Source organism: Castor canadensis, chromosome 17, assembly GCF_047511655.1.
Source record: "Castor canadensis chromosome 17, mCasCan1.hap1v2, whole genome shotgun sequence".
In the NCBI taxonomy this organism is placed as follows: Eukaryota; Metazoa; Chordata; class Mammalia; order Rodentia; family Castoridae; genus Castor; species Castor canadensis.
The window spans coordinates 15,988,451-16,000,644 of record NC_133402.1 but is presented as its reverse complement, the minus strand read 5'-3'; the positions used below and the strand labels follow the sequence as shown (position 1 = coordinate 16,000,644).

Sequence of the window (12,194 nt, the reverse complement as noted above, 5' to 3'; positions counted from 1 at the left end):
CACTTCTTGCCGGGTGCTGGTGGTTCACCCCTGTAATCCTAGCTACTCAGGAGGTAGAGATTAGGAGGATTCAGGTTTGAAGCCAGCCCAGGAAAATAGTTGCTGAGATCCTACCTTGAAAAAACCCTTCACGAAAAAGGGCTTTTCTGAGTGGAGTGACTCAAGGTATAGGCCCTGATTTCAAACACTAGTACTGCAAAAAAAAAAAAAAAAGATGGTCACTCTGACCTTTTCCCAGCGTCCTGATGCTTCAGGGATACTTAAAGGACCCATGTGGGTTTAGCCAACTGTCAGTGCAGATCAATGAGCAGCTCCAAAATATATTCCTCCATCCAGCAGACATGCAGACATTTAAAAATTGCTAGAGGTCACATGAGTGAGAAAAGCAACTCTCAACTTATCTCCCTTTGCCTCTGGAATATGTTGTGGAGATTGAGGAAATGAGGAAATCTGTTTCCAAGAGAAAGCTATTGCTGCCCTCCCCCCTTCCCACCTTGCTGCTTGGGGAGAATAGAAGACTCCCACTAGGCCTCCCAGAATTGGTTCCTGACTGCTTACCTGCAGGTTTACACCTTTTTTGTTTTTTAGCTCAGAGACCCATTTCTTGGGCTCTGGAGTATCCACTGAGACTCTGTCCATCGCTGTCCACTGGAGGGTGAGGTCTTTCAGGATTGGGCCAGAGAGAGACTGAAGTCTGCTCTGCATTGTATCTAAGTGGAGGTGATGCCTGGGCCTTTGGCTCTCACAAGCTGGCCTGGGAACTCCTGGCAACTGGTATCAGTGTGGGAGTTTTCTTGGGGAGTGGGTGGATGTGAGACTGAGAAGGTGAAGGAAGGCTGTGACAGAGAAGGGGACACTCATGTGAGTGTTTCTACCAGAGGAAGGCTGGTCCAGTCCTGGCTTTAGAGGACAGAGGGAGGATTAATTTCAGAAGCTCTTTCATGCTAGCAAATAAAAGTAAAAGGCCTATTTGGTTGTAAAATCCAGCACCAGTAATAAAAACTATTATAATCTCACTCTTTCCTTATTAAATTTCTATGAAGAGACAAAGGACCTATTGTAAGGCACCAGCCTCCTAATTGCCCTGTTAGGTTTTGATCTTTACTCATCTACTTTTTCTAAAAACACACATGTTCATTTCCTAGCACAGGGGGTGGGGAAAAAAAACAACAACCCCAAATATGGCCAGGTAATTCCATTACTCATAACTTTCAACAGAACTCTGCGGCTTTCGGGGTAAAGCCCTGACTCTCTGGCTTGGCATTCAAGGTGCCCTGGCATTCCCCAGATTGCCCTTTCCTGCTGCCTTGGCTGTGTCTCCACAGTGGCTCTACTGAATGAGGTCCCCTCACTTCCTCCATCCTGGAATTCTGCTAGGACTGTCTTTTCTTTCCCACTAATCTTTCAGCACTTTCTCCTGAAAACACCATCATTTCTTCTCTCTTGGCCTTCTAGGTCCCAGAGAGAGTATGTTACTCTCCACCCTGGATCTCCCAGCCCCTTTCTAATGTAGCTCCATGACATTGAACTGTCCACACAGGTGTGGGTGTCTGGGGAGGAGAGGAGGTGTACAAGAGCCCAAAACCTCTTTCTCAGGAAATGGGGTGCTCTGAGAGCAGACACTATGATAAGATTAGGTGTGTAGGACTGTGTGAGGGCAGATGCCTGTGTGAGAGAAAACAGGGAGAGCCATCCAACTGTGATGAGGTCTGACCCTGAGTTTAGGAGACGGAGAGGGAAGGTTGGGTGGAAGTCCTCAACTGTTGGGGCCTCTGTAGCTAAAGCTGCTTATTTCAGAAGTCCTGTGACTCCCAGGGAGCGGCCTGCCTTAGTTTCCCTCCTACGCTCAATCATTGGCTGAGCTTTCAGCCACTCATGCTCCCTCTGGCTGAATTTATATCAGGAAGCTTTAGTTTTCTACCTTTTAAATTGTGGTTTATTGTGATGTATCCTTACCTGCATATAATGTACTTTGATCATATTCACCCTCCCTGTTACTCTTTTTTGCCCCCTTTTAACAATTTTCAGTGTGTGTCATTACTGTTTTTGCATGTGTATAGTGTACTCTGGTCATATTCAGTCCCCTGTGAGCCTATTAGACTGAAGAGACGGCCTACAGAATGGGGGAAAGTCTTTACCTCCATTCAGCTGACAAGGTATTAGTACCCAGAATATTTTATAAAGAGCTCAAATAATTAAACACAAAACCCAAATAATCCAATTAGCAAATGGGCAAATGAACTGAATAGGAAGTTCTCAAAAAAAAAAAAGAAGTACAATGTTCAATAACTACACGGAGAAATGTTCAGCGTCCTTAGGCACAACGGAAATGCAAATCAAAACGACACTGAGAGTCCAGCTCACCCCAGTCAGAATGGCAATTACCAAGAAAACAAACAACAGCAAATATTGGTGAGAATGCCGGGGGTGGGGTGGGGAAAGGCACCCTTATCCACTGTTGGTAGGAATGTAAACTACTGCAGCCAGTACAAAGGATCCTCAAAAAACGAAATCTAAAACTACCATAAGATCCTGCTGTACCACCCCTGAGCATATCTGATGAAATGTAAGCTGTCATACAGGAGAGACACTGGCATACCCATGTTTATAGCAACACTATTTACAGCAGCTGAGCTATGGAATCAGCCTAGGTGTCCATCAACAGATGAGTGGATAAAGAAAATGTGGTATGTATACACAGTGGAATATTATTTAGTCATAAAGAAGAATAAAATTATGTCATTTGCAGGAAAATGGATGGAATTGGAGATCACAATATTAAGTGAAATAAGCCAGACCCAGAAAGTCAAATACTGCATGTTTTTTTTCATATGTGGACTAGATCTAAAAAATCTAAACAAAAACCTAAGGACATGAATGTAAAAAAGGGTGTGGAGGGGGAGGCTGTTTGTATGTAGGGGGAAACAGTGGGAGGAGGAGGGCAAAAGAAGAGGACGATGGAGACTTTCTGCATAATATTGCCCTGGCTAGAGCTGGGCATGGGAAATGATCCCATGTCACACTGGAGAGCTTCAGGATAGACAAACAGGTGGAAGTTCTGGGAGGAACCCAGAGAGGGCAGGGAAGCTCCATGCCCTTCCCACCAGTTGCATCTCACCAGATGCGCCTCTTCATCTGTGTCTCTTGCAATAGGCTTCACAATAAACCAGCATAACAAACAGGTGTTTCCTGAGTCCTGTGGGCCTCTCTAGGGACTTAATAGGATTCAAGGAGGGAGTCACAAGGGCACCGATTTCTAGCTGGTCCACAGGTAAAACAACCCTGGTGATGGGAACCTGAAGTTGAGGGGGGATAACCTTGAGGCAGGGCCCTCATCCTATGGAATCTGATGCTGCCTCCAGGTAGCAAGTGTCAGAACTGAGTTAGATTAAGGAATGCCCAACTGGTGGCTGCTGCTGCAGTATTGCCTGCTTGGTGTGTGGGGAAAAAATCTCCCACGGGGTGTCAGAAGCCTCTTGTGAGAGTATACTGGGTAAAACTGAGTTTGGAGTTTGTCTTCCTACTGCAGTTTTCTTTCTACTTTCATGTTCTTCATGAGTATAACATATTATTCCACAGATCATTTTGCAATATGCTTTTTTCATTCATCCATATAGTTGGGAGATCTGTCCATGTTACTACACAGAGTGTACCTTTTTTTTTTTTTTGGTGGGACTGGGGTTTGAACTCAGGGCTGTGCACTTGAAATGCAGGGGCTTTACCTCTTGAGCCACAACTCTAGCCCATTCTGCTTTGAATAATTTGGAGATGAAGTCTCGAGAACTATTTGCCCAGGCTGGGCTCAAACCACAGTTCTCCCAATCTCAGCCTCTTAAGTAGCTAGGATTATAGGCATGAGCCACTGGCACTCAGCTATGTCTTGTCCTTTTTAACTGCTGTGTAGTATTGCGCTGTACGGGATGTACTATTGCTAATTTTACAATGTCTTCATTAATTACCATTTTTTATAATAGTTTTGTGGTGCTGAGGATTGAACTCAGGGCCTTGTGCATGTGATGCAAGCTCTCTCTACCACTGAGCTATGTCCTTAGCTCTTCCCCCCCAAATTTTTTATGATTACAAATAATGCTGCAATTTATATCCTGGTACGTGCCTCTCTGTGTACATGTGCAAGGGTATGTCTGAAGTGGATACTGAGTGGTAGAGTTTATGTGTCCTAGAATATATGTCTTTAAAATTTTAATAGTTTTGCCAGTTCCTTGGAGTGGTTAGACATGAAGAATTACATCAGCAAGCTCTCTTTCTTTTATCACTGTTTTCAGTTATGCTCAGGAGGGTCAAATAGCTTTTTGGCCATTTTCAGCCACAAAAATAGTCTCATTTTCAGGTATAAAAAGAATCCAGCATAATTCAGCATCACACCTAACTTAAAGTGAATAAGGGAGAGAGGGGTCTTTCTCTTCCTTTTTCTTTTTCTTTTGCAGTGCTAGGTATTGAACTCAGGCCCTCTTAAGAGCTAGAGAAGTGCTCCATCACTGAACTACACCCCAGCCCTCTCTCTCTTTCTCTTTTGGCAATATCTCAGTGCTCTACCATTTGAGCCACTCCACCAGCCCTTTTTTGCGATGGATTTTTTTCAAGACAAGGGTTTTGCGAACTATTTGCCCAAGCTGGATTAGAAATGTGATCCTCTTAATCTCTGCATCCTGAGTAGCTAGGATTACAGGCATGAAGTACCAGAGTCCAGTTCCTCTCTCTCTTCTTGATCTACCTTCTTTCTCAGAACCCTCCTCCCTCTTGCTTTGCTGGCTTCTTCAAGGTTCAGTTTAAACAGAAGAAAAGGTGCATGGTTAGCATGTCTATAATCTGGGACCCTTTTCATGTGCTCTCATGCAGGTGTTACGGTTTGAATTTGAAATGTCCTCCATGGGCTTATGTTGAATGCTTGGTCCCTGGCTGGTGGTGCAATTTTGAGAGGTTCTGGAAACTTTAGTAGGTGTCATCTAGCTGGAGGAAGATTCACTAGGGGAGAGACTTTGGGTTATACCTGGTCCCCAGTTCCCTTCTCTTTCTCTGCTTCTTATCCGTCATGAGGTGAAGAAGCTCACACACTCCCACCATCATGATGTTCTCCCCAAGTGCATGGGGTCCAGTGACCATGAACTGAACCCTTGGAAACTGTGAGCCAAAATAATCCCTTCCTCTTTTACATTGTTTTTGTGTCATATTTTGTCACAGCTATGATAAAACTAACAAGAAAGGAGGTTGGAGTGGTGGAGTGGTTCAAGGGGTAGAGTACGCTGTCTAGCAAGCATAAGGCCCTGAGTTCAAAACACAATAACACCAAAAAAAAAAAAAGGAGGCTCTCTATGGTTCTTCAGGGACGATGTAGGCAGACAGACATTCTCTGGCTGACTTCTTGGGACAACCCTTGTCCTGTCCCTGCCCCCGCCCTAGTTGTATTTCCTGAAGCCTCTCACTCCCTGGCCCCTTTGCCAAGGCAAGCAGCCATCTTGGGCAGAGGATAGTCCAACACCTTGAGTCTGCTGCTTGGCCAGCATTCACTTGGTCTAGGGTGTTGCATACACTTTTGTCCAGCCAGAAGGACATGCTCTAGTTCTCTCTTTGTCTGGCCACCTCAGGCTGTTCCCAGCCTTCTCTGTCCCTCCTCCAGAATCCTGAAGGTTGGAAGCCAGCACTAGTCTCCATGTGAACATAGAGCTCTAAACCCCTGGGGACACGCAGCAGGTTCTAAGAGCTTATCAGTCTTCATCTGGGCTCTCCAGGTCCTACAGCCCAGGAGAGGGACTTCTGATCTCCATAAGGGATTCTTTTAGAGCAACTTCCTCACTAGTTTTGAGGTGAGGGAGCCCCCTCTGAGGGCAAGAGAAGAAATGCCAAAACTGTGTTTCATTGAGGAGGCTGATGACAGTGGAAATGACAGGACTGGACCCACTCTCGCCCTAGAAGATCCTGAAGGCTGTGTCTATAGTTATCTTTAGCATCTGAGCTTTCGATTGATCATGCTTTGTTCTTAGCTTTGGGGATTTTTTTTTCTTCTAGGAATGGAACCAAGAGCCTTGCATATGCTAGGTAAGTGCTCTGCTACTGAGCTACATCCTCAGTTCATCACATTGTCTTTAAATTTAATTTTTCACCTTTCTCTTTCTTTCACTCTATCTCCTTCCTTCCTTCCTCCCTTCCTCCCTCCCTCCTTTCCTTCCTTCTTCTCTCCCTCCCCCTCCCTCTCTCCCTCCCTTTCTTCTCTCTCTCTCTCTCTCTCTCTCTCTCTCTCTCTCTCTTTTTATAATACTGGAGCTTGAACTCAGGGCTTTCACCTTGAGCCACTCCACCAGCCCTATTTTTGTGAAGGGTTTTTTGACATAGGGTCTCATGGAACTATTTTCCTGGGCTGGCTTTGAACTGCCATCCTCCTGATCTCTGCCTCCTGAGTAGCTAGGATTAGAGGCATGAGCCACTGGCGCCCGGCGCCTTTCTTTTCCTTCCTTCCCTCTTTCCCTCCCTCCCTCTTTCCCTCCCTCTTTCCCTCCCTCCCTTCCCTCCCTTCCTTCATTCTTTCCTTCCCTCCCTTCCTCCCTTCTTTCCCTCCCTCCCTCCTCTCCTCCCTCCCTCCCTCCTTCTCTTCCTCCCTTCCTTTCTTCTTTCCCTCCCTCCTTCCCACCCTCCCTCCCTCCTTTCTTCTCTCTCTCTCTTTCTTTCAACAGGTCATACCATTTAGATACCACCTCTGCCCCACATAGAGGGAAAATTCCTTGTTTCTAGAATATTTCATTTCTGGGCTGGGGATGTAGATCAGTGATAGAACACTTGCCTAGCATTTGCAAGGCTGTGGGTTTGAGCTCCAGTGCCATAAGGTCTTGGTCAGTATCCCAGGCTGGCCTGCAACTCACTGTTAAAGACAGTCTGGCCTCTAACTTCCAATCCTCCCATCTCAGTCTCCTGAGTGCTGGGGTTATAAGGATGTACCACCATGCCCCACTCCTGTTTCTAGAATACTTCTAACTGGAACTTGAACTCTGACTCATAACATCCAGTTCCAATGCAATCACAGTATGGCTTTAGGATTTTTTTCAGAATACTTTCAAAGTCATAATCTCATTTGACACTTTGTGGAGTGCCAGCATGATGTCTTCATTCTACCTGAGAAAACCAAAGGTCTCAGCCATTCTCAACAGATACCATGAAGTCAGGCCTGGAGTTCAAGTCTGTGTCTCTCCCAGTCTTTCCCACACGATCCTTATTTAACCCATCCTCCATGTGACAGCGCCTCTAAGATCCTCAGATGGAAGACTTGTATTAGCAAATCGAAGGCAATTGTAGCCAGTCTAAGTTAGTACTATTCTCCTGGCTTTCATCCCAGAGTGGAGGCTCAACAGAGAATTTTGCAAGGCTGGGTGGAGCAGGGTGTGTCCAGAAAGGACTCTTGAGCCAGGCAACACTTCATGTTCATTGCCCAAGGCCGTGCTGGTGGTTAGAAACAGCTTTCACTGTGTAAACACCTCTCCTTTCCCTTAAAACCATTGCATTTCTCAGAAGCAAATCATATGAGATATGGGATATAGGGTTGGAGTTGTAGCTTAGTGATTTAGTGTTTGCCTAACATACATAAGGCCTTGGGTTTGATCCCCAGTAACACACAAAAAGATAGTACAAGATAGAATTCCAAAGAGTGATCATGAACTAGGAAACACCTAAGAGAAGGCAACAGCCAACCGTCAAACTATAAACTTACTGTGGATGCAATTATGAGAAAAAAAATCTCTGAAAAAATAGATACAAGAAATGCTAACACATGTCACCAGTGGAATTCCTAGTGATTCAGATTTTCACTTTTATATTTCTCTGTAATCTCCCTATTTTTGGTAGCAGGTTGGTGCCATCTGAGTGTCCAGGCAGCATTTGGAGCTTCAGTTCTTCACCTTGGGAGGTGGTGTGTATACGCTTACAATCACAGCAGGGTCTCTTTCCTATGTCTCTAAGGTCAACTGCTCCTGGGGATTCAAGTTCTCCTGCTGCATCTTCTTCACTTCGCAGCTGAGGCTGTGGAGTTAATGCAGTTGGCTGTAATGGAAATCACAAAGTGTCCTGCATTATGTAGGAAGATGTGGGCCACAATTCAGGTTTGGTCTGGCTGGGCCATGTCAACGAAGATCACATCCATCATTGCGATGAGCCGGCAGTATTTGTGCGGATATGGAGTTTCCTCAATCACAGGGGTAATGTTGGTCCTCTTCTTGGCCAAGTTAAGGAGATGGGAGAAGCTGACTGCATCAGAGACTCGGAAGATGGTGATACCCAGGCCGCCCGGAGGTAGAGCAACTTGGCTCCTGGCTTGATGTGATCTGGTCCACACTGCCCAGGATTGCCACTGCCAGCTTGGAGCAGAAGGGGTTCCAGACTCCGTACTCAATTTTGTCATCTCCCTCCAAAATGGAGACTTTCTTCTCTCCATAAAATGGATTCTCCAGGTACCAGATTCTTGGTGACAAGTGCTTCTTCCTTTCCGCTACAAATGAAGACACCTTCTTGTTGGTGAGGTTCCACCATCACATTCTTTCTTGATTGGTTTCCTCTTTTTCCTCCCCGGCCACAACCCCGGTTGCCCCAGCCTGGAAGCCTCCCTTTCCTGTTCCTTCTCCTCCTCTCCCTCCTCCCCCACAGCCAACCAACAAATAGAAAAACAAGTGATTCTGGTTTTTAGTTATGATTTTGGTATATCATTAACTTTGTTTTTATTGGATGGGGAAAAAATCTTGCTACGTACCCCACGTTGGCCTTACACTTGTGATTCTTCTACCTCAGCCTCCCAAGTGCTGGTGGTATGTGTCACCATGTCAGCCTACCATTAACTTTTATGAAGAAGTTGATATGATTTGATCTTAATTTTTTTTGGCAGTACTGGGATTTGAACTAAGGGCCTCTAACTTGCTAGGTAGGCACTCTACCACCTAAGCCGCACCTCTAGCCTCTACTAACAATTTTTAAATGCATGTATTAAAGAACACATATGCATGTATAGTTTTAGATTATCTTGGGGAAGAAACTAGGACTATGGAATCCAGGGATGAGAGGTAAGCTCTTCACTGTGTACATAATTGAACATTTTGGATTTTGAACCATATGAATATATTATCTATTGACATATAATTTTGATTTTTTGGGGGAGGGCATGGAGTTTGAACTCAGGGCCTTGTACTTGCTAGGCAAGCACTCTTCCACTTAACCCATGCCCCCAGCCCTGTAGTTTCAATGCTTTATTTCTGGAGACAGAGTTGTCCCTTCTCTTTTTCTCTTCCTGGGTTATCTTAAAGCAAATCCTACATATCACTTCACTTGTACACGCACTTGTGCTCACCTCTGAAAACTACTGTCATAATATAATGCCATTATCACAGGTAACAACATCATCAATAACTCTTGAGCAACATCTAATACTGGGGACCTGGTAATTCGAGTTGTTGTCCATGGTGTTCTGTTGGCTGTGTAAATTCTGTTTATCCATCGTGTCTATTCTCTCATCTGTGGGGCTTGACTTGGTTCCAGTTTTTAACCATTGCAGAGAGAGAAGATATGAATACCCTTGCATGTGTTTCCAGGTGCTAATGTGCTGAAATTTACATAGTTCAGCAGAATTGCTAAGGAGATTATGAAGTGTTCCCATCTGTGTTTCCAAAAATACTTCTGTCAATTTTCACACTAACCAGTGAACCCACCGACTGCTTCTCTAATACGTAGATCAATGTATGGAAGTAAAATTCACTTTTCTAACTCTGCCAGAAAAGGGTGAAGAACATTGGTTTTAAAGAGTCAAATTATTACCTAGAGTTCAAGGTTTATCACAAAAGTCAGCTGTTCTGAGTCCTTCTCCCTCCATTTCCATGCAGGGGCATTACTTTCAACTCATTTAGTTTCGGTATTTATCTTCATAACCTTAAATAACACACTTATAATGTACTTCACGCTTGCTGGGCAGGAGCTCCCCACTTGAACAACTCCACCCGCCCTCAGTGTTCACTTTTGATCAAATCAGTATATTGGCTTTACAATATCATGCATATACCAGCGTTTCTCATTGTGGAGCCATGTAATAAATGCTGGTTTCTTTTTCTTTTTTGTTTAACTTTCTGTTTTTTTCTGTGGTTAATAATTGCCTTTTTTCGGTTAGTTATAGATATAACTACCACCATTTACCATCATAAATCTCTCTGCCAAGTGTCATTACACCCAGACATATTAATGCCCCATCTCACTGTGATATTAGTCCCTTTCACCTTCTTGTCCTGACTTTGTGGTCCCAGCCCCAAGGCTATTGCCCCTTTCCTCCTCCTGGTGCAGAGACCACACCTACTTCTTACACATCTGCAGCGGTTTTTTCAAGGTTTTTGTTTTTTCATTTTTATTAGAACATATTCATTGTAAAGGGGGAGGGGACTCATTGTGACATTTCCAAATAGCCTTACATTGAACATTGATTAGATTCACCCCCACCATGTCTCCCCTTTCCCCCTCCCCACCCCACCTAAAAACAATTGCAAAAGGTTTCATTGTGTATCATGCATGTATCACAAAGCACATCGACCATATTCCCCCTCCTTCATTTCCTCCATTCCCCCTCCCCCTCCCACAAGTAATCACACCCCCTCCCCACAGGACCTATTTTATGGACCCATCCTTCATTTTTAATTCCAAAGTCAGTGTTCAAAAGGGTTTCTCCATGTATCTCTGCTGTGAATATACCGTACTTTGGTCAGTTCAGTCACCTGTATTCCTCCCCCTTACCCTTTCCCTCCTACCCCCTATTTTATTCAGCAGCTGTCAGTACCTATTGTTATGTTGTCTACCTGCACAGATGCAATCTATTTCGGTACTGTTGATTCTCTATTATTCTCTTTTTCTTTCCCTTCTCCTCTGAGTTCCAGAGACTAGTTCCACTACCACAAATATGTTCTCTATATAAATGTGTATATGATCATGTTTACTTTTGAGTATATGTTTGTCTTTTGGATCTATCTTCCAAATATGAGAGAAAACATTCAGCCTTGTCTTTCTGAGCCTGGCTTACTTCACTTAACATGATGTCCTCCAATTGCAATCATGTACCTTCAAACCATGTCATTATTCCTTATGGCTGAGTAAAACCCCATTGTGAATACATAGCACATTTTCTTGATCCATTTATCACTTGTAAAGCATTTTGGCTGTTTCCATAGCTTGGCTATTGTGAATAGTGCTGCAATACATGTGGGTGTGCAGGTGTCTCTATTGTGTCCTGGCTTATGTTCCTTTGTATAGATACCTAGGAGTGGTATTGCTGGATCACAGGCAGTTCTGGCCTTAACTCTTTAAGGAATCTTCATATTGCTTTTGAGAATGGTTGTACTAACCTACATTCTCACAAACAGTGTATAAGGGTTCCTGTTTCACCACATCCTTGCCAAAATTTGTTGTGGTTTGTGTTTTAAGGTCATTTTTGTGTCACCAAATGCAATGGACACTTTATATTCTTATCTCAATTTCTTAGCAGCATTTCAGATGGCTGACCTCTGACTCCATTTGTGCTTATCATCTGTCTCTCTGTCTAGAGAGACAGGGATTTGAGGAAAAGAAGTTTATTTTTAGGAGGGTCCAGGGACCGCTGGAAGAGAAGAAGGAAAGGGAAAAAGTAAAGAGTAAAGTTAGCAAGACCCTATCTTCATATTTTTAATTTTTAAGAGTTGTCATTTTTAGTTATATTTTTGATTTTTACTTTAATATACTATGGTCAGAGAAATGGCACGTGTATTGGTGAAAGACCTGACGTAAACCTAAGGGAGGAAGGAAGGATTTACGTTAGTTCCAGGTTTCAGGGGTGTCAATCCATCATGGTAGGGAGGGCGTGGAGAGCAGAGCATTTCACATCATGGCTAGGAAACAGGAAAGGGAACAGACTAGGACCCAGTGTAACCTTCAAATGCAACCCCCAGTGACCTACTTCCTCCAGCCAAGAAAGTTCCAAAGTTCCCACAACCTCCCAAAATAGCGCCACCAAGTGGGGGCCAAGCATTCCACACCTGAGCCTGGAGCACAGTTCATATTAAAACAAAACAGTATGTGTGATTTGTACCATAAACTTGGAATTAAAAAAAGTTTTTTACCACCTGTCATTTATTTAGTTTTTTTTTAGTGGTACTAGAATTTGAATTCAGAGCCATGCACTCTACCACTGAACCATC

The 12,194-nt window shown here is 44.0% G+C and overlaps 1 pseudogene; it reads right to left on the bottom strand.

Annotated features, from left to right (window-relative positions):
• Positions 1-7,889: 7,889 nt before the first annotated feature.
• Positions 7,890-9,484, bottom strand: LOC109682319 (rRNA 2'-O-methyltransferase fibrillarin-like; annotated as a pseudogene).
• Positions 9,485-12,194: the final 2,710 nt, after the last annotated feature.